This window comes from Chaetodon trifascialis, chromosome 5 (assembly GCF_039877785.1).
Source record: "Chaetodon trifascialis isolate fChaTrf1 chromosome 5, fChaTrf1.hap1, whole genome shotgun sequence".
Taxonomy (NCBI): domain Eukaryota; kingdom Metazoa; phylum Chordata; class Actinopteri; order Chaetodontiformes; family Chaetodontidae; genus Chaetodon; species Chaetodon trifascialis.
The window spans coordinates 14,163,206-14,188,394 of NC_092060.1; the positions used below are offsets into that span (position 1 = coordinate 14,163,206).

General features: G+C 40.9%; 1 protein-coding gene across 3 annotated transcripts in view; it reads right to left on the minus strand.

Annotated features, from left to right (window-relative positions):
• The window catches only part of frmpd3 (FERM and PDZ domain containing 3), a 44,281-nt gene extending 37,726 nt beyond the window's left edge, over positions 1 to 6,555 (minus strand). For all 3 annotated transcript variants that reach the window (XM_070962286.1, XM_070962287.1, XM_070962284.1), the window contains exon 1: positions 6,447 to 6,555. The gene's annotated coding sequence lies outside the window, so the exon portion shown is untranslated. The remainder of the gene's footprint in view (positions 1 to 6,446) is intronic.
• Between the last annotated feature and the right edge of the window lie 18,634 nt (positions 6,556 to 25,189).

Below are 25,189 nucleotides of genomic sequence, written 5' to 3' on the forward strand. Positions count from 1 at the left end.
ACATGTTGCATAGTATCCCTCAAATGACGTCATGAGTGATTTAGAAGAAAGGAGGTATCATTGTGTGTTTGTGTGTCTAAGTCAGTTTAGCATCTGAGCATGTATGCAGCTCCATCCCTAATCTTTAGCTTCTGCTACAAACTGTCTGGGATTCAGTTTTTGTTTGTTTCTCCTCTTGACTCTCTGGCTCTCTTTCTCTCTCTCTCTCTCGCCATCTTTGTGTTAATGTGCGCACACATTCATATGAATGTGTTTGTGTTCTTGTGGGTGTCCCTGCCTGCTGTCAAGCTGCTGGTGTCAGAGGAGTTAAATAAAAATGTAGTCACAAATAGCGTTTGGCAGGTTCGAGTGCCATGGGAACTGTGGATCAGCTCTCTAATGTAGTGTTTTATAAGGGCCAAGTGTTGCTGAATTTTGAGAGATATGAGTTCTGATCAGAAAAGTGGTATTTACATTGAAAAACTGCTGTGCTGGGTTAGGATTACTGAATGACCAGGCGTGTCAAGCTTTATGAAGGTTGAACTTCGCTTCCACAAGGTCAAACTCTTTTTGTTGGCCCACAGCCGCTAAACGATTAGGAGTGCCAACAGACTCTTAACAACTTTAAGTCTTCAGTTTCCAAAGATGCTGCATGCCAAATTCAGAGATTATTGGATCAACAGTCTTGGTTAAAACAGAGCTGCATTTCAGTCTTCAGTGTTCATGCAGTCAGTCTGTGCGTCAGAGCCTCTTCAGTTAATGTAGGTCTAAGAAACCAAAATGCAGCTGGAACAACTTAAGAAGTACCTGCATTGGGAATACAGTATGTTTTTTTAATCTCGGAAATCCCAGACAAAAACAAACAAACAAACAAAAGACTCCTTTTGTTATTGCACCACAGAGATCACTTATAGAGATTAAATATAATTGTATTTTAATTACTGGCCTTCAGTTGGGAATATGAATAATTTTCCTGTTTATTTGGCAGAAATGTGGAACAAATCTGTTTCTAGATGTCTTTATGCATTGAGAAATGACAACAACCTGACGACACATTTTCTATAGACAGATCTATCTGAACTTGCATCTTAATCTCATTATCATCATATAATTTGTATTTAGTTTCTCATATAATATAATTAAATTACATGTAATGATATATTATATCATTACATGTAATTTAAAGATTTAATATGTCATTAAATTACATGTAATCCCTCTATTAAGGATCCAGTCCAATCTCTAATTAAATTAGTGAATAAATGACAGCTCCACCAATCTTACAAATCAAAGTCAGTTAACAGGTCTTGGGGGGTACTGCTACATATGTGAAAGAAGTTACATAAAACCTTTTGTTGTTCCAGAGGGAGCTGTGTGAAGTCTGATAAGTTGCCACAAGTGAGTCAGCGATGGTTGGGGCTGAAGTCCACAAGTTCAATGTGGAGCTAGAAAGAAGTGACCGGCTCATCATTTCTGCATGAGGCTAGCAGCTTAAGGCTACATTAGCTACACAGCCAACTCTTTGACAGAAGAATATGGACGTGTGTAACCATGCAGATGTCTTTGGTTCTGCTGCATCAATATTGCAATTTTGATCCTTTTTAAAAAACTTACCGTTGTGAGTCAGGCAGTGTTACAGGAGTGCAGTGCTGAATCTGTGGAGTTGGTCAAGGTCAGTGTGTGAAAGGAAGAATCTCCAGCGTATGGAGGGAGTATGAAAACTTAACATATGCCCAGATTGAACCATATGAGGGATCATGACACAAAGTGACACCTACAGACTGGAGCCACATTATAGGATATTTTAAAACTCCTCCGAGGTTTGTGCTTTGGAAGGTATTGTGTGACTGGAGCAGAGCGTGGCTCTTTTTTAGCATTCAAAATGGCAGACAAGCGAAGAGAGAGCTCAGAAGTTGCCATAATATACATGACCTGGAATTTATGGGAAATTCATTTTATTCTACATACATTTCTTCAACAACCATGTACCTAAATGTAAAATGAGTTGAAGGAGGAATCCTTTCCTCAAAATGTTAAAGTCTGGTACTTGTAGGCAGTACTTGCTTTACATACACTACATACATCCACGCATACGTATACTGCAATCCTCGCATGTGTGTCTGTGGGCTAACACAATATTTCAATATGACACAATCTAATGTAGCAATGCAATATAACAGTTGTGTTTTGTCTTGGATTGTGTTGAGGGGCCACATTTCAAGAGAATTTGGCCTACATGACAGCATCAAGAGGCTACTGAAAATGACATGGCTGTTGGCTGCCACTTAATTATGCTTTCCGCTTTCTCAAAATGACCTCATACAGGCGGTTTCTAATGTATGGCATCAACATACAACACAACAGAGTAAATCTGAGTGATGGGTGAAACCGTTTAGGAGTCAGTGGACTAAAACTCTCAAAATGTTTGAGAATTCAACTTTACTATCTGACAATACCATATGTGCAGAGTTTCAGGAGTTGCATTATTGTTACAGTTGCGACTACTGACTGTCTGATGAGGATGTTGCATCACTAGTCTGAGACACAAAGAAATGAGCGCAAAGTACAGAGAATTTATTGTTTTAGCCTCCAGTCTGACACAGTTTATGAGGATGTACATGTCCTCCTTTACAGCCAAACAACACTAAAACAAGCGAATGTCAGCCTCAGTCTCTGATTCTGAGCATAATAATGAGTACCTGACCTGTGGATACAGATCCTGCTCTAATTAAGGCATACAGCATTTTGCTTTAGGGGAAAGTAGGACGCCAGCACTTTGTTCTTGGATCTATTCAAATACATAGCAAGAAGAAAATTGTAATGACATTTAATAGGTGAGTCAAAGTTAACAAAACTGGTATCAAAAGAAGGGAAATTACAGAAACACTTGCAGAGATGGACTAACACTTTCTATCAACTGAGACCCCTCAGAGCTATATTTCACTTGTCAAACTCCATTTTTGCTAATCCATTACCGCTATGCCCTTAAGCCTTTAACGTGTATTTCTGTGTCGTTTCTTTAGTGGGAAAAGTGGATGACAAGATGAAACTCTCAGAATACATAATGACTTCATTAGTGGTCCTTCTCTGTGATTAATTGGAGTGCCGTGTCACCCAGTGTGACAGAGCCGCTCATTGCCAGACAGTGTTGTGACAAGAGACGAGCACCATGTTGATGAGGCTGGAGATGATCGCACACACCCATGTACACTTGTAAGACACACACACGCACACATACACATCCTGCCTTATCTCAGCATGAAGATCCCACTGAGATCAAGAAAAGGAATGCAGAATAAGACGTGGCCTAATTTCAATCTGCTTCACGAAAGTACGATCTACCTATGAACGACTGATTGCAATTTCACAGTTTTGCTGGCGTTGATTAGCAATAGCAGTCTCTGCTTCAATATTTGCCACGGTTGTTGATATCAACATGTTGGCACAAACTCAGCTGTGTTGGCACCCCAAAGAAGCTGGCATCTCTATATCTGAACGGGAGAAGAAAGACATCCGAGGGGCCTCAGAGCCTCTCAGCTCAAGGGGCCAGAGATAAGAAAATCCACTGTGTTTGATGGCTGCTGTAAGCTCGCCATCACAGAACATCTACAAGGAGCAGGAGAGAGAGAGGAAAAAAAAACAAGTTGTATCTAATGTTTACAGAAAACTGAGGGAAAGAGAAGAAGAGATGGAGTACTTGAAGTGAGTGTGAGTAAATGTTGAGTGCACGAGATGCACTGAGAGGGCAGGGATGAAGCGAGACAAGGGTCACGGTGTCAAGATAAGAGGAATCTACCGCCGGCTGAGGATCAGTCTGCTGGTGGGTTTGAGCTGGTAAATGCTCCCCACTAGGATATCCAGCCCGGCCTTTGATGGGTTTGTTCGATTGATGTCGGCTCTACGACTTTGAACAGGGTGTCTGGAGTCGGTACAACAGGGAAATGCATCGTGGTCCTGCAGCGGAGCTCAGCTTGTCAGATATAGAGATCCCCATGTTGTAAAATCAAACTGTTATTTAATCAATTTGATCAATACAACCATTGAATCAGGCTAGCTCCTATATCAGAGTAAAAGAGACCTCTTAACGGCAGGGCACTGATGTTTGTGGCTGTGGCTCAATGTTAAACAGCAGCTTCACTTTATTAAAATGCATTTATCTCTGATGAAAAGGTTGGCTACAGCCTAAGAGCAGGTCTTTAACCTGCCTCTGGGTGCTACAAATGGTTTGATGGCTCCATGGGGTATGATCAGCGTCCGTTAGCTTCTCATGATTCAAAATATTTTTTCCAGGTAAATCCCACATTTAGCCCAGAATCAGCCTACGAATCATGTAGGAGGCGATGAGACCCGGAGAGTGCGGAATGAGTGCAATAAATTCCAGCGTAGCTGCATTTGCATATTATTAGGCGTCTGTGAAGTGTTTGTGGTGATGGAACAGTTGCTTATCTGTACCTCAGACTCAAACACTGCCTGATCTGCCACTCAGCGATTTCTCCCCACCAGCATGCGTTCACATGCCTTCCGAGATCATTAAAGGCCCGGGCAACAGATCACATAGGAATTTTCCAGCAAAAGCATCACTATGCATACCACACACATAGAGATGCGGCTGAAAAACAAACTCCCTTCTCCCTGACTGTGATAGCAACACCTTCCATATGCTTGAGTAGCTGTTTATATTCCCCCTGGCAGATCACAGAGGATTTTTTATTTTTTATTTTTTTTGCTGCATCTGTGTTGTCTATCCCCGGCACGACAGGTCCTCTGTGGCCTTCTCCACTCAGCACAGTTTGCTCAAATCTCTGTGAAGTGTTGAAGGACGCTGCCCTCTCTCCTCCAGCAGTAATACTGACATATTTAGAGTGGCACTTTGTTTGTGGGATGCAGCAGTATGCAGCAGTGATGCGAGAAGAAAAAGTCGGTTGTGTTTGCTGCTTATTGTTTAAATGACACTTTTTCAGGCATTGGTCAGTAACCATACAAATTAAGATAAGATGCCAAATGTGAAAAACATTATAGCAGCTAAACATCGGCTTGTTAGCATTATCATATGAGCATGATGTTAGCGTTTAGCTCAAAGCAGCCTCACAGAACAGCCAGCATGGCTGTGGACTTAATTTTGCCCTGAGATAATTACAGAAGTTGCTCGGGCAGTCTGTGGGAAATATAATTAATTATACAGCATAGATAAACATTTTTACAGATTAATCCTGCTAAGTTATTCTGGGAATGTGCATAATATGTCCTGACAATAAATTTACAATCTTAACATCTCCTGAGGATGTTGTAAATATAAGCTCAGCATGTGAGCTGCTCTCAGCTGAGATGGAGGACACACAACAGGCTTTTTCATTTCACTTTTGCCTGACACTGGCCCGTATTAATTTGTTGAAAAGCAAGGTGATAAAATACATGGCAGCGTTTCAGCCTGCAGGAGGTCCTAACACGCATAAGTGGCCACCTCGCGGAGACAATAAGTGGGCCCATGAGTTGATTATCAAGCCGAAGTGCTGTGGGGATAAACAACGGGATTCTGATGTTTGTGAACATTGTGTTTCATATGCTAATTAAGGAGAGCTTCCAATTGTTTACGAGTATTTCCTTTTTGCGAAACACAGCGTTTAGTGCACTGTAGTGCATTAATGCAATGAAGACAGAATGCTTCGTGTTCGATAATTCTGAAACTGAAAAAACACTCATATAATGGTATATAATACACTTCTACACAATTGCTTGTGACTGCAGCAAATTTGATTACTGTACTGACTGCAGTCATTTACTCTGCAGCATTATTTAACTCCCTCACACACATCCTGTTATGGCAGTAGCCACTGGCTGATGTACCTGGCTACAACAGAGAGCCCACTACTCTGCATCAGCTTTCTGCTCACTGGCATGGAATCAATGCAGAATTGCAGATGTGAGCAAAAGCTGCAGAGGACACACACACACACACATGCACACACACCCTTCACTGCAATATCATAATAACAGTAGCTTCCCACCGAGACAGAGTTCATGACCTCTAAGAGGATATAACTCGTGTTTCTCAAGAAAAATGGGGAGACTGAGAAGGGTAGAGGGTGAAGCACTGGGAATAATTATGCGTGACTCTTTCACTAGCCTATTAAAGGAGGATGATCAGTCAGCAAAAAAGAGGTTATGCATTTAAGCAAATTTAACTCTATAGCTTGCCTATGGCTCACATTGATAAAGGATTTAGCATTTAATCCTTGTAAGATTAGGTTTTATATCCTTTTGTTAGATCAGACTGAAACGGAAGGAGTTTGAAATCTTTCTTTACATGATTCATGTTCTAATAGTCCTTTTAGCTTTGAATTGGGTTTAACTTTGACGATGGCAACGATGTCACACTGTGATATTAACACAGGGGTCCTTCAGGAACCCGGTACAGCTTTGGGCTGTTAAAAAACGAGGAGTACAGGGAAGGCAGAAAGTGTACTTACGATCTCTGAATGCTGACTGGTGGACAGGAGGCTCTTTTTTTAAGCTGGGATCTCCCACAAACACTGACACACACACACACACACACAAGCGTCTGGTTGGTGGTGTGTGTTCCTGTTGCGAGACACAAAAGCACAAAAGAGTTTAATGCTTACACACTATAGTAGATGCTGAGCCTCACCGGTGGTACATAAAACAACCCAGTGTGACAGATAAGAAAAGAAATTGAGCAAAGATGTCAAATAATATATAGCATGTACTGTGAATGATACAGGTACAATAAGACATATTTCAATTATATTAGGAATAGTAGTGTGTGGGTGAGTGAAATGTGCACACGGGTGTTACTGGCCTTTGATATTGTCCACACTGTTTTCTAAGATCAGTGTTTAAATCCATCCGCTACAGAGGGATGTTTTCACTGGTTTTGTTGCTCATTTCGTCCATGTGCTGTCGAGCTGAACATCATTTAACATCATTTCATTTCTCACTCTGTACAGCAGCACCGCAGAGTTCTGCTGGCAAGGTAGAAATAGTTCAAAAATAGAGCACAAATCTGTAATATTAAACATCTTCAAGCTCACATCTACTGAGCTGTTTTAAAATTCAGATTCGCAGGTCGATGTTTGTGCTGCTTCTCTTCATATTTTGGCACACTTGATAATGCAGCATCTTAAATACCATCTTATTTCACACTCTTTTAATTTGATTGCTAATAACACCAAAACCCAGTGTTGTAGTTTATAGTTTATTAAAACTAGAATGCAAATGGTGTTTGACTAGAAATTAAATGTGTTTTGCATGGAATAATAAAAAACATAAATTATGTATGCTGAGTTTTCTATTTGGCGCTGCAGTCTGTAATGATGGGCGGCTACTTTCTTATTTCTTTTAACACATAAGATTGCTTTAATCAGAAATGAGATTACAAGCACATTTTCTAACAAGGGTGATAACCTCACTTGGATAACTCACTTTCTGTTTATCAGGCTGCGTACTTTCATGGTTCCAAGTAATTTATTCAGGCACTCTTCTTCGTTATTACAAGACATGAAAAACCATAAACCTGCTTGACCCGTTAAAAGTTCGCAAAGATTTTTACGCTCAGGGCACAGATTGGTGTCAGGACATCAATGCATAACATTATTACACAGGTGACTTTGACTCAACAGAATGTGCCCAGTCAACTGAATTAACAACGTCAATAACCAGACTTGCAAGTCCAACAATTAAAAGCAAACAATGGCTGAACTTCCTGCTTCTCATTAACCAAGAAATGTGAGGTGCACTGGACCGACTTGATACGTCTGCACATGTCCTGCTGTCAAACATTGCATTCGTTCCATCAATCCATCAATATACAAATTTGTTGCGTAAACACTAGATTATTATCTCATCTGACCCTTAGTTTACCATAGGCTAGTATTTAATTAAGGGCCGCACGGTGGTGCAGCAGGTAGTGCGCGTGCCTCACAGCAAGAAGGCCGCCGGTTCGATTCCTGGGTCGGGCAGGGCCTTTCTGTCTGGCCCTGTCTGAAGTTTGCCTGTTCTTCCCTTCTCCAGGCACTCCGGCTTCCTCCCACAGACCAAAAAACATGCTCATTAGTTTAATTGGTGACTCTAAATTGTCCGTAGGTGTGAAAAGGGATAGTCGGGTATAGAAAATGGATCGATGTATGGATAGTGTTTAATTAATTCAGGGAGTGATAATATTAAAAACAAAACTATTTGACCAAATAAGTCTGTTTTTATGTTGTTTGAGTCTTGCGCTCCACTGGCAGAAGCACATCATACACACAGAGATGATGGAACACACTGTAAAAGGTAGCAATACACTCGGGTTCAAACATTTACAATTACTCAGACAACTTTAAAGGTACTCTGAGGCGCTTTCTTGTAAACAAACACAGTTTCTGTTTGCATTCAGAGTACCTCCCTGAAATGCATTGTGTTGATCATTGAGGTCTAACAAATAGGTTGAATACATTTCCTTCCTCATAAAACCTTTCCGAAACCAATTTGTTTGAATATTCTGGAACTTGCATTGTTTCCATGTTTATTAGCTTACAGCTTTATTCGCTGGTGCATTGCTGCATTTCTTGGAGAGGTTACCACCACCTGTACAAAAGTGAAACCATGTGAAACTATTGGCAGGAATCAACATAGCATCAACTGCGTCCTTGTGAGCGTGGATGAGAACCACAAAACAACAACCTACTCATGAAAACATTGCTCATGAAAACATCACCTCTAATCTTTGCTCAGTTACTAGAAGTGAGTCATTCTTTTCATATAGTATTGTTTAACTCAGATTCTTGCAGTTTTGGTTTGGATATCCTTTTTTCCTGGTCTGTGCAACCCCGTTCATTCACGTTGCTGCATGTCTGTCTGTGTGAGTAGGAGTCAGCTAATAAGTTCGTCTATAGTGTGGACTGTCCTTCGTCCTATGTCTCAGGTTGTGGCTGCAGCTAGGCAGTAACAGTGTCCTTTGAGGTTCAAATGTCTTGTTTCTTTAAGCCTAAGTGAAGAGCTGGTGCTCATAGCGACTGAAACATTACAGAATGTCAGCACGCTGGTGGTGATTCTTGCTATGACAGTCATGATGAACATGATGAGACAAGTTTATCTGAGACTCAGACGTTTCAAGTGCTCTGCTTGTTTGCATGTATTTCAATTAAACTGTCTTGTCCTTATTTAAAGTTTTGTTTACCCACTCTCAGCATTGAGGAAGCCCTCTCTATGATGCCTCCTCTAATTGGTTAATATTTTCTTTTCCTTATTCTCATTATAGGTGTTTATGTGTTGTTTTGTGCATCTACATAAACTCAGACTGAGCTCATAGAGTCGACAATTAGTTGAAACCCGCTCAAATTTAATATTTCATCACACTTTTGTACAGACAAGCAGACTGAAATGCTTGCTCTTGTCGAGCACAGTGTTCCAGTTTTAATGGGCTCAAGTACATCCACATTCATTTCATAATTGCACAAATGATACGTTTCAGAGAAAGGCTGCCTGCAGCTTTGATCGCATCAGGCAGAAAGAGATGGAGACTCACTGGAACCTGGAGGACTCATACATAACAGTCTCCCACTGCTTCTTACAACTGACCCAGGAGGCTTTTCAGCACGTCCAATGTAGAATCCAAGATAAGAATCAGGTCTGACATAAAAGTAGTAGGATATTAATTAGCACCAACAAGGCCCAGTGGGGGTTCCTGTAAAAGTAGGTAAATGTTTCATTAGCTTGCACGTAGCAGGGACCGGCTGCTCATGCCATAGTTCCATATTAGGCTCTCTAACCACTCCGGACACCAAAGCCAATCTCTTTGCCCAGAGGCACTGAGGCTTTTTTTAGCTGCAAGTGTCAAAAGAGCACTTACACAATACAGAGCTGGACAAAACCGTGGAAAGGATGGTGTGTGGAAACGCTCTACTAATCGAGGGTAACGATTCACAGATTTGTGGAAATTTGAATACATTGTTGACCTCTCAGCATTCACGTATTTACTCTGAGGCACATTCACTAATCCACAGATACTGACTCAAGCAGACAGTGAGACAGAGAAAAATAACATTTTGAGGGGTTTTTTTTTTCATCACACCATATATTGACATTGGAAAGAAATTCTGATCCTCAGAACACTTCTGACTACTGATCTATACTTTCAGAGTTGCCAGATTGAGCTGGAATGTATGAAGCTTGATTGCATCATGTGGAAATAATGACATATTTCAGGTTTCAGCACCAATGGCATGCCCTTTTATATTTTTGTTTGCCAGCCCTCATTATATTATCACCATGAGTCCAGTTGCATCATGAATAGCATTGCTGGTGTAGAACTGTGAAAAAAATGTCTATAACATTATATTAGCTGGAGGATAAAGTTGGCCAGAACACATGTTCGTTATTGAAAAACAAACAATCAATTGTGTCTATTGATTTTTGCTCATAATTGCCCTGCAAATGTTGGAATCAGTGACCATTTTCCACTTCAATTGCATTCACATGTCTGTTGTACGTACTCCATCTCTCAAGCATGCAGCCATAGGCTTTTATTGACAAGCAATTACCAAAAATCCATTTTACTGTGGGTTGTAGAATATGTGCTAATATACACAAGATCAGCAACATTAGGCATAACAATAGAAGTGGTTTGGGCCAATTTGGGTAATTTAGACATATGTAAGTATCTAAATGGAGTCCTAACATAGATGTAATATAATATGTACTGAAAATCAAGACTAAATGATTTTGTATTCCTGCAAGAGATTCTTTATTATTAGCATGTTTGCATGCTCCACGCAGATGTTCCAACTTCATTGTTTGGTCCTTTTCTTCAGCGGCCCTGACAGATCTCTTTGTTGGTGTGATGTTTTTGTCTTCTGAGAAGACATTTCCTTCAGTCAAGTGAACTGTAGTTTGTTGCAGGTTCAGCCAACTGATCGTTGGATGTCTTGCCAGGTTAGCTGGTGCTTTGTTCTGGTGAATTCTGAAAGAACAGTCAAGCCCTTTCACCACCTCGTGCCATGAATTAATCAATACCATGATCCTTAGCTTCCTGTTGTTAATCTCATCCCTATTTCACTCCAACTTCTTTTATTCAAGTAAATGCTGCTTATTTCTTTCCTCTTTTATATGTTTTTATCTCCCCTCAGTTTAAATTTCATCTCTTTCTGCCGCTATATTCTGTAAACAGAGCCTGACCCATTGCACATTTCATCCAAACGATTCCTTTGCAGAACCCCCTCTGCATTCTTCAGCCTCTTAGCTCGCCCCTCTCCCTGGACACACTTTGTATTGCTTCTTATTTGTCGTGTGCAAACAGTGCCTGTGTGCACCTTCTCTTCTCTGCCTCCTTTTCCTTCCCACCACCCCACTGTGGTTATTTCTGTGACCAGGGCAAACACAGCCTGGTCTCTGTGCTCTCTTAAAACTTTGATCATATCATACACACCTGGAGCTTTCTGTATCCACAAAAATACTCCGCTGTCCATTTTAAACTTTACACTCACACAAGGTTAACTAGGGTGTGGGCAGCAGTGGCAGTGACAACAACAGCAAAAAAAAAAAAAAAAGACAAGAAACTGAAAAACCCAAAGCCAGGAGCAGACTGCTATCTTTGAAATCCTACGTCTTTGTCATATATAATTAATTGGTAGCATATTGTACACAACATCCATACATCAACACTACTCCCACAAGGCTGGCACCTGCTGCGGTACTATGGTAACATCATGAGATGTCTCATGGCAGGTACAATTAGCCATCATCAGTAATTAGAGCTCACTAACCCATGAGCCTGAACCTCCATTTTTAAAAAGGAAAAATCTTTCCATGAATGAGTGCTGCAGTTGTTGTGAGCAGGCTGCAATGTTTAGTCCTCGGAGGTCAATAGACAGACACAGTGGACACAGACGAGGCACATGATCACAGCCACGACAAAGACTCAGCAGGACTCTGTTCATAATTTCAGCATCCTGGAGAGGTTTCAGCACCACGGACAGCAGCTCTCTGGTGGAGCTATCTGTGCAACTTAGGTGACTTGTATTTGTGGTGATTACCCAAGTGCCTGTCAAGATGCCAAAGTTTATCAGAGCTCACTGTGACACACTTATATAATGAGAACATCCTGTCGCCCATGCCAGTACAAGTGCTGCGCATGTATTTGTTGTCAGTCATGAGCTGAGAGTAATGCAATTAAGAAAAGTGTTTATTGTACTGTACTTGAATAAATAAACATATTTAAGGATGGAGCATATTTCTCAAAATCCACTTAGCTCTAAATATCATTTCAGATGGGCATGAGGAGCATTATTTCAGACATTGGACACATTTGCCTACACCCTGGCTGTGTGTGAACTTGCCCTTCAAGACTGTTAGTGTGGGAATTGGGACAGACTCAAAATCTCCATGAACAGCATGATGTTTCAGTACCATGGACAGCAGCTGTCTCATGAAGATATGTCCATGGGCCTGTCTGAACCAGAGAGCTATACTGCACTTTTATCTCAAGGCTATCCCAGATGGGAGGCCGCACTGCTATGGGGATAAGCCCTCTACAGGCAAGCTTAGAAACATGGGAGCGTTTCTGAAATTTTCTCTATTCCTAAAGCTGCGCTTACTTACAGAGGCAGATAGTTTGAGTGCAATTTAAAGACAAGCTGTCACCCACAAGGTTCGCTCTGAGGAGAAAAACAAGCATGCTGACTGCCCTCATTTAAAAGTGTTTCTCCATTTGAACCTTCTAGCCAAAAATTCAATATACCATATATCAAGGTTTTTTTAACCAAGACATGCAGGCCATTAGCCGTCACCAACCTCAGCCTGCTGCCGAAGCTTAACCCTCTGAAGTTTGCCATGAGGTTTAAAGGGACAAATAAATATATAGCCATATCTGTAATCTTTATTATTGATTTCTTTTCATGCAGTTCGTCTGGAAAGAGAGCCCACTCTGTGTCTACTAATTGCCATGTACTTGAAAGAATTTCAAACTGCCATGCCGCCTGGTTTTCTTCAGAAGTTAGTGCATTAGCTATTCGTCCCCCTCTGCATCCTCCAGTGTCCTTTCTTCAATTGTCATTCGCTGCATCCATTCACTAATGGAAGCTTTAAAGGGACTATTAAGGAGGAAAATTATGGTTAAACATTTCAGATATATTTAACAAACCTCTTAGCCATTTCATTTTCTGCATTAGCAGTGATGATTCAATGGGGAAGGCTGAGGTAAGGTGTCAGCTAAAAGCCCATAATGAAGTGGACTGTTTGTCAGGCAGAAAGATAAGTCCTATAATTGGCCAGGGTTCTGTGTTGTCAATATGCATCCTAATACCTTCAAAGGCTCTACGGTTATAAGGGCAGGTGCTTTGGCTTTATTCTTTTGCTAGATAACACATGGCTGTTGATGATGGAACTGTTGGACGCTGGGAACAGAAAAAAGCAAAAGCTATTTGGACGCCCATAGTAAACCTGCTGAAGTGTCCAGACTTCGTGATATCTTAGTGGTCCAGCTGCACAAGCCTGTGAGTTTGTACTATATGTCTGTCTGCATGCGCACACTCATTCATACAGGATGTGTGTGCTGACACATGTACAGTACACATTGATTTGTGTGTTCTGTCTTTGATCGCCCCGCTGTTAGATGTGCTTGCTAGCTTGTAACCTGGTTAAGCTTTTAATGGAAAACTGCGGGTTGGCCTTTTCTCACTGTGCTCTCTGCTGTGGCATGCTTCACTTTGGAAAAAGGAATACTTGCTAATTAAGATAGTTAATCCCCAGGGGTTGTTCTCTGCAGCCGTTTTTTTGCTTGCTGTGGGAGTGAGAGGTTGACAGGTCTGCAGGCACCACAAGTGTCTATGGAAATTGAAGGATGAGGGAGAGAGAGTGCTTCACTTGTGAATATGCATTCAGTAGAGCAGCACTCTGTGGACGAGCCAGTGGAAGCCACTGTGTCAGGAGTGAGAAACACACTGTAAAATAACAGAGGAGAGATGGAGAGAACAGAAAGCAGCTCATATCACTGAAATTCAGTTTGTCATTTTCAACATGTCATGGCCATTAGCAGGGATGGATTTTGACTCAACAGGACTCTGAATACAGACAAGTAAAGGGCACCCGCCACTGCTGTATAGAAGCAAGACACAAACCATAAGACATGCAAAACTCTGGGTTTGCATCTCTTTCATTCTATCAGTTGTGTTTTGCATTTCTCTGTAGTCATTTTGAGTCTCTTTGCATCTCTTTTTAGCCACTTTGCTTCTGTTTTTGGTTGCTCAAGGGGCCCCTGGGCCTGAGCTTGGTATGCCCATTCACTCATCCATCCAAGGTCAGGAGAGTCTGTACGTCAAGTCACGACTCAGTCACATTTTATAGATTAAAGATTTGTAGACCCCTGTTTCTAATGTTTTTGTTGTGAAGTATCTCAATATCAGTAACATGCAACATCAATTATATTTGCTAATAACCACAAAGCATATTTTTGCAAAGGTGTGAATAGATTTATCTTATAAAAAAGAATCCAGGATTCAAAATATCTAAGCCAAAACATTAAGTGGTTCATAAATGGACAAATGATGATGGTTTTTTTTTTTTGTTATGCATTTGTTCCTTTGCTTACATTTTTCATATTTCACTGAAATCTGTTAAAGTAGTTTTTAGATATCCTGCTGAGTAGGAGACAAGATAAGGTTGAAAACATGATGTTTTTGACGGCCTCCCCTCTGTCGCTGCTCTGCGAGGTGCTAAAGTCTCTCCTTGGGGATCACCAGCACTTTACTCAAGCTTCAAACGACGTCAAAACAACATCAAAAATTCTAGAAGCGACGCCCCCTTTCTCTGGATGGAAATCCCATTTACTGGTGGAAAGGAATTGTCAAAAATTCCCTCAGCTGGCAAAGTTACTATGACAGTGTTTTTTGTACATTTTCCTTTTTTTCCTCCTCCAGCACAAATCAGATGATGCCCACAGCAGCCTCTTTCCTAAGCAATTCTGACAATTAAAGCCCCTACGGTATTATCTCTTCTTATCAAGAGCTCTATTAGCCTTTTAAACACCTACTGCTTAAGAATAACTTAAATAATATGAACACTAACCTACAGAAGATATACGGATTACATTCCCCTGAGGGTCAGTTGCACAGATCTTACTCGGCTCATTATGATGATTTAGTTTGCAGCATGATGTTTACACCCCAGGACAATCATACATGATTACCTAATGAATGCAGCAGGAAAAATAGGCCTAAAGGAGAACAGTGAATAGGAAGGTGGGCAACTAATTAATGTAGTTTTTCTTCAGAATAATGATCCAATCTTGTGTGTCTGTGAGAGAGAGCGTGTCGTTGTGCTGGTGAGGGGAGTGGGGCTGTTGGATGATTATTACTATGGTTTGTAATTCCTTGCACATCTCAGAGAAGGCAAAGTAGGCTGCTGACACCTGATGCTTGTTTGAATGTGAATTATCCGAATTGCCAAGATAATTTTTCAACTAGGACGGGTCGACGGTGCGCCTAACTTCATAATAACATTATGTGATTGTTTTTGTGAGCAAGCTTTTAATGTTGTGCTCAGTCAGGGTTGCTTTTGCAGCTGCACAGAGAATCAAATGAACACATCATTGTAATGTGGACCAAGGAGGATCCGAACAACCAATTTGACACAAATGATACAATCTGCTTGTTGTACGTCTAATCCACAGGATGTTCTTTGCATACATAAAGTGGGCAGCCAATGGCAGGTTGTTGGATTTGTGACCAACAACAAAATGGAAATTTTAAGAAATACATATACGGCTGAGTTGAAGTTGAATTAATTGATAATTTATTTGGGCATGTCCCCTGCAGGCCCTTGGATAATTTATTTGGGCATGTCCCCTGCAGGCCCTTGGATAATTTATTTGGGCATGTCCCCTGCAGGCCCTTGGGTTCAGTGTTTGTGTTGTGCTTTTTGCATCTAAACACAGCAAAACAGCCCAAGGTTTAGGCTTGGGATATTAAAAATGTGGATCTGAAAGAAAAATATCCCACATCCACTTTCATTATCCCGTCGGAAATTTTAAATTGTAAACAAAATGATCTCTTGAGACAAAGAAGTACAGTCTTATTTTCAGACTCCCTGCTTTTGAGTTCAAAACAAATAACCACTGTGCTAACATTTTCAGTGTGACAATTTTTAATGCTGCCTGAAGTTTCTTCTGACCAAGAGAAATCTGTACATTTACTCAAGTGCTGTGCTCCATTAGCCATTTTACAGCTCTCAGCGTCAGCATTTCCATTTCATGTTTCTTTACGTTTAAACTCCCTTCAGTTCAGAGGGAAAAATTTTGCTTTTTACTCCACTTTATTATTTTTTCTGGCAGACTGAGCTCCATGTCTTGGCTCCATTGACGTATCTGTAATAGTAATTCAGTGATATGACACATAGTTATATTTTTCTGCATTTGATTGTTTTTGCATGGTATTAGTACTTTTATGTAAGAACAGGACCCGAATGCTTCTTCCACCGCTGCACACAGTATACAGTATCCGTGAGATATGAGAATAATGTGAACATTTTTCTTTCTACTGCTGTGAGTCACCTTCATTTGACAGACATTATCATTGAAAACCTCATTGCATGTAATGCTGAGGTGCAAGAGGGCCACAAAATGAAAGAGTTCAGTTCAGTACAGGACTCAGCCTGTAGTTGTATAATGCATTTTGTCTCTCTGGAGGAGCTGTCCAATGTCTGAAAAATAACCCTGATGGTATCTTTAGGGTTATCTCAGCTCCGACACGAGACTCAAGTTTTTTTTTTTAACTGAGTAGCAAACTGGAGGTGTGGGGTTTTGAAGGAAGTGGGTATTTAGGAGGCAGGAATGGTCTAATGAAAGACACTACTGAGTGGTGAATTGTAGGATCTAGGCTATTTGGAGCTTGACCAAAACTAGGGACTAAAAGTCAGGATATCTCGGCCTCTGCTGCCCCCTTAAATCTTGAGAAAGAAATACTCTGCACACTGAAGTCCATGCATTTATTCAATCAAAAATCACACCTGTGATTAAAAATGGCTTTTAACTTAACTAATACAACACAGACTTGCACAATCCTGCTTATCACCTCTCGTCACTCCTCATATCTGCTTGTGCTCTAGATCTCAAAATGCCTCCTGACGGTTCCAAAAAGAAAGAAAACACCAGCGGGTCTGACATCTTCTTTGAAATAATCTTCCTATCCAGATTTGAGAAGCTGGCTCAGTCAAAAGCAAACTCAAAACATATCTTGTCTCATCGGCCTTCAACCTTACATAGTCTGCCCAAAATACTACACTGCAGCAGTCCAACTTATACTGAGTCTACGCGTGCATGATTATGTACATGTACTTTATGCTGTGCTTTTTATTGCTGTGTGTGTGTGTGTGTGTGTGTGTGTGTGTGTGTGTGTGTGTGTGTGTGTGTGTGTGTGTGTATGTGTGTGTGTGTGTGTGTGTGTGTGTGTGTGTGTGTGTGTGTGTGTGTGTGTGTGTGTGTGTGTGTGTGTGTGTGTGTGTGTGTACTGTGGACTGTATTGTTCCTCATTACTTGCTCACACAGAGAATATCAGGTAATTGCTTAGCGAACCAAAGAAAGCCGACAGTATAAAACATTTTTTTAATATATATAATAGCACGTTATCAATCAAGGTCCAGTAAGAAACAATTGTAAGGGTATTGCTTTTATTGATTTTGTTAGAAACATGAAACTCTGGCTTTGCTTTGCTCTTAAAAGCAGTTTTTTTTCCTGTTGGCAGAGTTCTGTTAATTTCATTTGTAAAGGTGTTTTATACTGAGCAGACTCTGCAGTAGTTATATGTAGAGGAGACAGACGGATCATTCTCCATGTTTATGAACGCCGATGAAAAGTCCAGAGGCGCTTTCTATGAAACGTTTTCTCTACACATCACTGTTAATGTGTTCTCTCTTTTTTATTTCAATCCACTATTATCTAAGTGCATACATCATAGTATCTTTAACTGCCCACTCAGCTCTGGAATCTGTCCTTTATTACATGAACGCACCCCGTGACCTGCATAAGGAGTTTATGTCAGCAGCCAGAACACCTGTGACTAATCATGTCTTTCACTGCGCTCTCCCCTTTTCTCTCATAATGTCAAACAGTGACCAAAATACACCCCCGCACCACCACCGCTTAGATACTCTGCGCTGAGAAAACGACTATTATTCATGCTGTACTTTGCTGTGGTGTCGACAAAGCACCGCGCTGTGGAAGCCAGAAACTTCCGGCTGCTGGTGATTTGCAATTATGATTTGCAGTGATCAAACAACACTTTTGATTAAAGATAATCGGCTGACTTTCAAAATACAGTCACAAGCTCATATGCTTACATTGAGTGTTGCCAACAGTAAAGTTTAGCTGAGTGTGACTGATATTGAGCTGCAGCCTGTTCACACAGTCTATCTCAAGCCACTTCAAAAGAGCTGCTGAAAAACTATTTTGTGCAATTATACATGTAAATTCGCACACTGTTGCTTTTGTCTATATGGGTTCATATTCATGAAAGAAATTTAAGAAGGATAACAAAGGTGACCGTGGTTTGTTTCCAACCAACAGTCAATGTTGTTTTTCTTTTTCACAGCCAGCAAAGTTTCCCAACCTGAACAGTGTTTATTTTTTTCTAACTATGATGATGAATCTCCCCTAACCTTATCCAGCTAGTAATTTTAATCCAAATCACAAAGTTTCCTTAACTTTAAGGGCTAATTTCAGACAAAACCATGAACCTTAACCATAGAGCTTTCCCACCATATAACAGAAGTATTTTTCAGTTGTAAGTGATATGCAGCAGATTTGGAAGGCATATGACAAACATCATGTCATTCTGCCGATTAGACCAGAAAAATATGTGTCGTTTGGACAAATTATGTATTTTGACATTTAATTTTGAAGGACTCACAGGGTTTTATGTCCACAACAGGGTAGTTGTCAGTTGTTAGCAAGAAGCACATATGATAGCAGAGAGTACAAACAGCCATGTGTGGAGAAAGAAACAAAGATGTTTTCATGATTTGATGCCACAAAGGTGCCAATAAGTCTGTGACAACGTTGGCAGTGAACACAAACATTGGAGCACCAGCAGAGGCTGAGCAGGATGAGATACACTTCACAACACTGTGTGTATGTGGGAGGGAGAGCTTACTCTTTTTTTTTTTTTCATCTGATTCCTGCCTGTCATGGAGCCTGTTCATTGTCCCCCTGAGTTAATGATTGATGGTTATTCAACCCATCTACGTCTCGCCATCTACTGTACCTGAATGCACCCCCATATGTTTATAAATCATGCATTTGAAATCTAGAAACCTTTATGTGGCCCACGGCACACCGGGAACGTGAGTCCACTGACATACTGTACAGCACTGGAGTGTAATCTTGAGTAGCCAATTATAACTCTGTAACATAAACTAGAACTGAATACTTTATACTTCAAAGGCCACTGCCTTGAACTCTTTAAAAGTCAAGTCTCAAGGGAAAGTGGTAAAAGCATTGCATCATAACAGCTTTGGCCCACTGAAGAGCTTGAGGCCATCTTGTCTAGCAGTCATCCAGAGAAAGCTATTACACAGAGAGGGTCACAGAAACAGTCTGAGGACCTTTTCAAATATGGAGCAGTGAAATCTACAGATAGGAAGGAATTCTGGTTGAAAGCATTTTGTGTTTTCCGTCAGAGAACATTGTTGTTCCAACTTGTAGAACCGGCCCTGAAGTCTGCGACTACCATGACTATGAGCTTTTCTCAACCACGTTGTTGTGTTTGCCTCAGCTTCAGAGAAGACGAAGCATGAAACATTTACTGATGCATTGTCTGATGGCATGTTGATTTTCATACACCCACTCTCCTCTTTCTCATTTTAACCGGAAGTAATTAGAAAATACATCAGCATGTATGAAAAATTATTTCTTCTAAATGATGAAAATAAAGGTGGCTTTTGCTTTCTTTCCATATGCTGATAACATCCAATGAAACAGAGTCAGAGTCAGAATAAGAAAAAATCTAATACATACCCAGACATAGCAGAGTTCCTGTCTCTCTATTACTTGACCGACTCTTGCACATGTTTATTTTTGTGGAAAATAAGATGGACTAGATGTAGAGCGATTTCTGTAAATTGGGTATGTTACAAGAACTGTCACAACAGTGTAATGAGAATGAGAAGCCTTTGCTTTCCATTTCAGGAAATTGTCCTCAATTCAACAAGATGATGTATCCTCGCTGATAACTCTGAAGAGATCTTCATATGCTGACGCACTGAGAGGACTTAATGGCTCAAAGAGTGCTGCTCTCCATTTAAAATGAAATGGTTTGCACTGAGAGAGCCTAACCATTAGGATAAGTGAAGAAAGAAGGCCGTCTTTAAAGCTACAGGAGAGGATAACTTGTAATCCCCGCTTTGCTGTGGCTGTCTTTGTGTGCGGCGGTGGCGTAGGTTAAGAATGGATTAATTAAACACTGGGCTCTATTTGTTTGTTTGTAATGAATGGCTGTTTCCACACACACATTTCTCCTCATCAGACACAGTGTCTCTATGTAACGCCGACAGAACATATTTTGTTAGAAAGCCCCGTTGTGAAAGCAGCAGATGAGGCTAATGCTAAAGTGGAACACTTTCATACTGGTGCAGTATGGTCAAAATGAGATTTTTCTGAGGTTGTGTAATAACAAGGAACCCCAAAATCCCTGAAACTCCAGATTATTAATTCATAGCAGGTTTATCTTGAAAACAGTGCTAGCTCTGCAATAATTTGGATAGAGAAAGAATTAGCTCTGTCTTCTTTTATTTTACCTGCGTCGTTCATCCAGTTACAAACCATTGAGCAAATCTGTGATCTATAGCACTGTCCCTGGGGACTGATGGGTAATATGCAAAACAGCCCAGCTTGCATTCAGCAAAAGCCATAAATTTGCAGTGAAGAGCTGGGAGGAGCTCATGAGGGTTGTGAGGAGGGGAGGAGGTACTGCAGGGGTAAAGCTGTGCACCACATCGTTTTGCCTCTTCAGCATTCTTGTCACGTATCTTTAACGTCATGCTTTTCGTAGCACCATAAAACTACGACCATTAAAAGCACCTGCATTGGACCACTAAAGCTCACCTCTCGTTTGAATAGAAGAAAGCACAATCACAAATTTTAGCCCTCTTGACATCCAGAGAGAGGAGAGAGAGCGGAAAAGCAGTCAGATCACATTGGCACACGACGGATTCCTCCCTGCAGGAAACGTTGAAGGTTGAGGTGAACATTGATTTGTGACAGCAGAGCAGGTCATGCCCCCCCCTTCATCAATACGTCAAAGCTGGCCTTTTCCTCTGTACAGTCCCAGTTGTGACTGCAAATCTATGGCTGTCAAATCTGTGCGTTTTCTGGGTTGAAGTACTTGACTTTAAGATAGACGACCAGTGGCTGAATGTCATGAAGTCTCCTGAAGTACATTCCTTTCACTTATGGGTAAAACATTGATGTCACATCATCACATGTGAAGTATTAGTATATACCAGAGGTTCTTAAAGGTATTACTCAAAGGTCTGCTTCTGTCTTTCACGGTCAGATGTCCAGAACGAACAAAATAACATTTAATTAATTCATTAACGTCACCTCTCTTGTGATTGGCCAGCATGAAACCGAGGCAGATGAGGCTCAGACAGTTGGTCCATATTTATTTCTGCCTCAGACATATTCTTACAACTGCATTTACACTAGTTGTAGAAATTGTGTACCAAAGAAAAGGAGACAGTTTCTCTAGTGTAACGTTGATGTGTGAACTCGGCAGCACAATCATAGTCTCCAGCTGTTAGTGTTGCCATGACAACGATGGGGAAGTAAGACAGATTAAAACCACGTTCATTTGTGGACTGGATCGCTGTGAACGATCTCCATCTACACTGTATACTCGTCACAAGTTACTGATGAATAGAAAATGTATTTAAAAAAGAAAATGTTTAACGTATTGTAGCATATTCATAACAAGGCACGACCTCCTCAACTGCATTTGTCCAATGATCAGAATTTCTCTCAGAAGCAGACACTGTAGGGAGTGGATTAATAAATTCATTAAGGCCTGTTTAATATTTTCAATTGCTCTGGATTGACTTCCTGTTGATTTCCCATTGGTCCGGATGCAGCCTGAGATCCTGAATTTGAGAAGCCGTGGAATAGACAGTACTCCCAAGTTTATGATGTTGTATGCCACTGTTAAAAACACACAACTAGACTACAAAAATCACACATGAAAAAATGTTAACATGACTTCAAACAGCTTCAAATGAGTTCCTTTATATTACATGTTTGCTTAATGATTACAACAAGCTCTGGAGACGCATCACATACTGCATATATATGAGAAACAGTTATATGGCTGAAACCTACATTAAGGCATTTCCATGTTCCTGCTGTCCCTCTTGTGTCCCTTAAAACTGTAAATGGTCAAAACATCTTCAAAGCATTACGAAATGCATGTACTTTGAAAAACAGCTATTATAGGGTCTGAATAGATGGCAATTACGAAACAGAAACAGTGGTGAAGAAAGTGTGCATATAATTTACTAAAAGTAGAACTACCACAATGTAAAAATAATCCATTAAGAGAAAAAATGGGAGCATCCCTCTGCCCCCACGCCACCATCCAACACAATCACCAGCCCACAGGACAGCTTAGCCCAACATCGAGAGGAAAAAATGCATCTGTAGTCATATCTCCCCTAAAATAGTTTGTTACATAGGTGGTTTGATCTGGAGGTGTGTTTCCAGCACGGACATGACTGAATAATCACATAAATATAGAAATATAGTAGGACTACTACAGACGGCAGTGTGTCTCTGTGATCCTCTTGCTGCTCCGCAACTTCATGTTGCTTCCTGCTGCTTTGACCATGAAGGTGCTCCTCTCTGTAGAGTATAAAGGCTGAAATATAGAATAGACCTGAGTGTTTATAGTATATATTTTAGAGAATATTATAGATCCAAGATGAACCTGATAGAAGGGAGGGACTGATAGAAAATGTGCAATTAAAAGTCTGTCTGCTGCTTCAGCACCGCGGACAGCTCCATGGATTTATCAATACACAACACCCCTGTCAGGCAAGACCTGCTTTTCAATAGAGAGTTTTAGAATAAGAAAAATTAAATAAAAGTAGTTGTCAGTTGAGATAAACGCAGCATGGATGACCTATTTTGATTTTTAAACACTTCCATAAAGTTCAGATGTATCCTCAAATTAACATCAAGATTTACTGTAATGTAATGCACATGGATGGGGCTGGAGGTCCAACTGTCCCTGAACTAAAAGAGATTTCCATTAAAACATTATTTCACATGATGGATGACTTGCATCTTAGCATTACAGATGAATAAATATGGTTGTTAGCTTGTAAATGAATCCTCATTTTCAATTTGCCTTCAGATATTAACTTTGTTACAATTTTAACAATACCTTGGTCAGCATCACTGCATGACACCAAGCACTGCTTGTATTTTGAAAGAACATTGTACAGTGTATTGTCGTTGAGAGAATGGCGCAGTTGTCGGGTATGCAGTACATTCTCAGATAAATAGATTTTCTCTCCGCAATGAGATTTTCTGTTCTCATGCGTTTCGATCACGGCTCAGCCTTGCAGCCTCCCCAAAGAGCCACAATACCAGGCACTTGGTCATGTTAAGGCTGCCTCCTCCATGCATCAGTGTGTACATGGCAGCCGGCTCATCAGCCTGAAGAGAAGTTAAAGCCCTCACCTTTTCCCCCTCATGTTATCAGAACAGGAGCACTCAGTCGCACAAGCCCTGAAGCTGTCAGTCAGTGAACGATTGTTTGTGTGTGTGAATGTGTTTACTCTTTTGAAACTGCAATCACTTCGTTTAGATTTTGGGATAACTGTGCCTTGTCTCTTTTGTGTTTTGCCCCTGCCTTTGGTAATCACCTGCTCAGGTCCTCCTCTCCCAGCTGCTGGGGATGAATTAGGTACGAAGGTGGAGATTAAATGTGGCTCTGAAGTTACTCCTTTTCAAAAACAACCTCCACTCTGCCAGCTGCCATATCCCCCGCTCTCTTATCTCAGTGGGCTTTGAAAGTCACAGCAAAAACAAGGCAAATAAGTTGGTTAGTCTGCTCATTTTTTTTTTTCATCATCTTCAAACAGCCACTGTGGTAGATATAAAAATAGAAACTGTCATAAATACATTAATCATTTAACTCTGTGTGACTCCAATCAGCTGGGTCTCGACTGTACCGTGCACAAAGTATTCCCCAGGTTCGGGCTGTAGAGAGAGCATAATCACAGGAGGCAGCTTTGTTCTCACAGCCATGTTCTACGCTGAGATCGCTATCTGAGGAGGAACATCTGTCTGTCTGAAGTCGTAAGCTTTTGTCATACCAGGCTTCCGCATCCGGCTCAGAAAGCAATCCACTTAGCACACACTCACACACACACACGCACACACACACAAGCATGGGCACAAACTGATAACAAATACACCGGCAGAAACACAAGGAATGTGTGTCAGTTTCTCCCTGATGCTCTGACAAAAGACCAGAGGAGCTGCATTCAAAGTAATCACGCAGCCTTTTCAGAAAGGCTGAAAGTGTTCCCTGTTGGATGGAAGGTATGTGTGTTGCCTGTTCCAGCACCATAAATGATCAAAACGACGTTTTGGACTTTTTGCGATGTGCTGTGGGGGGAAAAAAAATTTTTTTTAAACAATATATCCAACCGTCTCCATCCACATACTTACGCTCACAAAGCAAGCAAATCTCCGACAGAAGGGCAAGCCTGCAGGAAGGTTATTAGGTATAAAGTGCTGTCTGTGACGTGCAGCTCAGCTCCAGGGCTCCTGCAGGGGCACGGGCTGATTTACTGTCTGCCAGACTGATGAGCCTGAGAGGCAGGCTGTTATTGGCCTCGGCAAAACTAGGCAGGTATGAGGGAGATTACAGCCTTTAGCTGGGAGCAGCACCTTTGCCCAATGAGACATTTGGCAAAACAGAGACTGTTGGAGCCAAAAACTGCCAGAAAGATATATGAAGTCATCAAAAGCTCGAAGAATCTTTCTGAATAAAGAAGCGCGTTTTTACATCTGAGTATTCTCAAAGCATAACATGAATACATGCAGTGAATAATGGAAATTCAGCACAATAGATGACATTTGGTAGTTTGCATACAGAAACTGCCAACACTATGCAATTAATAAGAAATGGCAGTTCCACATTTTGGAAGTAATGGATTCTTTCAC